At 52.1% G+C, this 3,585-nt stretch overlaps 1 pseudogene across 1 annotated transcript; it reads left to right on the forward strand.

The window, feature by feature from the left end:
• Positions 1–785: 785 nt before the first annotated feature.
• LOC311589572 (zinc finger and BTB domain-containing protein 12-like) lies at positions 786–2,841 on the forward strand (annotated as a pseudogene). The gene is made up of 2 exons: positions 786–860; positions 956–2,841. The product of its transcript is annotated as a zinc finger and BTB domain-containing protein 12-like (transcript).
• Positions 2,842–3,585: the final 744 nt, after the last annotated feature.

Here is a 3,585-nt window from a genome sequence, read left to right on the forward strand (position 1 = left end):
CTCAGGGTTTTTATACTTACTTTAACCTTACCCTCTCTAATTCACACATCTAGCTTTCTGCGGCACTCTTATCACCAACTTGCAGTCCTGGCTGCTCCTAGGTCAGAACTTACTACTAAGGTTTTATCTATCACTCACACATCTGGTCAGACGTCAGCTTTTTGGGCTGTCAGCTATTTTCTACGCTGGGCTTTGAAACAAGCCCTGACATGTAGCTGCTTCCTACACTGGGCTTTGAAACAAGCCCTGACATGTTTATTACACCGCCCAGGAAATTTTCAAAGGGGGAGTCAAACTCTAACTGCTAGGAAAACTCCTGCTGTGTTTCTCAGCAACTTACATTCTCAGAACTCAGTGGCTCTGGACTTGTAAACAAGCCTCCCCAACTCTAACAAGGCTAAAAGGAACACTGGGAGGCCGGTTAAACAAAAGCTTACCTAAGGGAAAAAGACGGATTGGGGGAGGAGTTGGAATGTAGTAAAGTAATTTTAAGTTACAGGTGGGAGGCGAAACCGCGACTCTTCTCGGTGAGCCTAAAAACTAGAAGCTTGGTCAGACATGGCACAGATCGGGCCATTTGTTTTTTGTTTGTTTGTTTGTTTTGTGTTTTTTGTACAAACATTTACTGGGGGAGGGGGCATCAGTCCTTCTTGGCCTCTGCCTTCCTCCTGGCCACCAGCACGCTGCTAAGCTGCTCCCGCTTCCTCTTGGCTGTGACTTGCGAGTCCACCCTCTTCTTGATGAACTCGAGCCCGCGCTTGTCCCTGGACACCTTGAGCAGCTCCATGGCGCCGCTCATGGGGTGCGAAGTCGCACATCTCTCTAATCACGTCCCTCACGAACTTGGCGAGCTTGGTGAGGTGCCAGCGGCTGTGCCTTGCCAGCCCGAGTGCTGGGGGGGGGGGGCGCCGGTGGGGTGGGGGGGGGGAGGGATTAGGGAGAGGGAAATCAGCAGGCAGAACCAGGCCAGAGCAGTCCACTCCTGACACAATGGCCTCTGTCTGGGGTGGAAGTCCTGAGCACTTCCAGCTGCTTGACCACGAGGCCGCTACGCTACAGAACATGAACTAGCTCCGAGCCGAGGAGCTTTTCTGCGAAGTGACCATCTTCGCCTCAGATTGTACGGCCTCAAAGTCACTCTGGCTGCCTGCTCGCCTTTCCTCCGGGACCAGTTCTTGCTAAACCCCGGCTCAGAGATGCAGGTCTCGCTGGTGCACAGCGTGCATTGTGGCGGACCTGTTCCTCTCTTGCTGCTCGTGCGCCCTGGAGCAGTCGGGACTTTGTGAACTACCTGCTGCTGCCTCCTACTTGCAAATGAAGCACTGGTGGAGAAAGGGAGGAAAGCCTTCAGCCAGTTTGTTGAGCCCAAAATAGGCTTCAAAGAGGATGGAGGCGAGCCTGGTGAGCAGTGTCTGGGTCACCAAGTCCCTCCTCCCTCCCCAGGACCCCAAAGCCAGCACCAACCCCCCACCCCACCTCCTCTACCCTCTCTGCTCCTGCGACCATCCGCTAGATGAGGACCTAGAGTTGATGGCCGAGGGCAAGGATGAGGATGTTTCTGACATCTGCATCGCCAAGGTGGAGTCTAAAGTGGTACACTGGCTCAGACCCCCTGGAAGCCTAGCAGGGGGTCTGGGTATCCGGGCCTCTGTGTGCAGCCATCTGGAGGAGCTAACCCAGAGCAGTGTGGCCCCCAACACTGTAGCCCCACCACAAGGTGTGGTGAAGGGCTGCTACAGCCTGTAAGAGGCCGCAAAGGTGAAGGCCTGTTGTTGATCCCAGGAGGCAGGGCCAGTGTGGGGGCCACCTCGGGACTTGTGGAAGCAGTGGTGGGCCGCTGTGGCTGCCGGGGGGGGGCGCGGGGGGGGCAGTCTGGTGGCAGGGGGCGACTGGGGACCCCTGCCTGGGGGCTTCTCAAGTGGAAACCACTTAAAGAACATCAAGTGCACCAAATGCCTGGAAGTGTATCAGGGTGTGGAGAAGCTGGTCTTCCACATGCTAACGCAACGTTTCGTCTTTGTGTCTGCACTACCGCAAGACACAGTTCAACCACAGCAGCAGCAACCTCAAACGCCAAGTGAATGCCCGCCGCGGCGTCAGGCTGCACTCGTGTGGCGTCTGTGGCAAGTGTTTCACTCCGAAGTCCACACTGCAAGATTTCTTCAACCTACTCTCAGAGGGCAGCCCTGTAGATGTTCCTACCGTGATGTGCGCTTCGCCCACAAGCTGGGCGCCACCTCAAGGAGCAGCATGGCGAAACCACAGCTGAGAACGTGCTGGAGGCTGGCATGGGCGAGATCCTCATTCGCTGAAGGGCAAGAGGCTGCGTGCGGGGGGCGAGGGGGAGTTCTGGGCCCAGGAGAAGTGGAGGGCTTGTTCTGGGTCAGGCGTGCATTGTAAGCAGGAGGATTGGAGAGAAGACCTTGCTTCAAAGAGTAGAAGAAAAAGATGGAGCCGGAGACAGGGTTGACGAGGCTGAGGGAATATGGGGTCCCAAAGAAAGATTTCTTTTTGTAGAGGTGCACGAACAATGTGAAGGGAGGGGAAAAATGCAAAGGATGAAAGAACGTTGGAGACCAGCTTTTCCTGGGTAAAGCTGCCTCTGAGGAGGCGGGCTGCCATGGGAACTGGGGGATTGGCAGGATGCAGCTTACTTGCTCCAGTTTAGAATAGGTCACTGGGGAAGAAGGTAGTAGGGCAAACCAAGTACGAAGACCCAGGAAAAGACGGGGAGGCGGCTTTTGCATGCTGGGGAAGTGGGGCAGTAGGTACATGGTTCACCGGAAATGAAAGAGAACGAGGTGGGCAACCTGGGTAGGTAATTAGACATGGTGGTACAGTAGCAAGGACAGTGAATAGAGAGGGGGTGGGGGTAGGGCCAGGGCACACAGGAAAAAGGACACAAGGAGGGCTGTTGGGGGGAGGGAGGGGGTAGAGACTTATACAATTTTTAAAAAAAGAAAACGTATTTTTAAAGATCTTTTTCCTGGAGTTTGGGGTTTTAGGTTTTCTTTGTTATCTACAAAACAAAACAAAAAAGAAGAGGAACTCCTAGCGGATTTAGGGGTGCTGTTTCTGTAGGTGATTAGCAGCCTCCTAGGTCATGTGTTGTTACAAGACTGGAAAGGTAGAAGGCTCAGAAGAAGCCTGCAAAGAAAAATACATCGGACACAATAAATAAGATTATTCCACAACAAAGGCCTTTTTGTACAATAGGGATATGGATCCTTAATAGGTTCCTTCACAGATAATATCTTGTCGACATCGGTACATAGTATTTGTTAGAAGGCCTCCTGACAGACGAATAATAGAGTTATGATGAGATTACATCACTAAACCAGAATTTAATAGCAGGGTGGAAAAAGCTCCTGCTAGGATTCATGGGCTTAGATTAACTATGTGATGTGCATGTGTTTAGGGGTCATTATGTAATATGTACATAAAAGCTAACTGGAAGGGTAGATATGTAGGCTTGAATAAGGGCTATGGCAAATTCAAGTATGGTAAGCACTACAAGAATAATAGATGTGATTGCAGCAGTTGGTGGGTTAATATTTATTAATAATAAGGTGCTACGCCAATTAC

Source organism: Acomys minous (genome assembly GCF_964271855.1).
Source record: "Acomys minous genome assembly, chromosome: 18".
NCBI lineage: Eukaryota > Metazoa > Chordata > Mammalia > Rodentia > Muridae > Acomys > Acomys minous.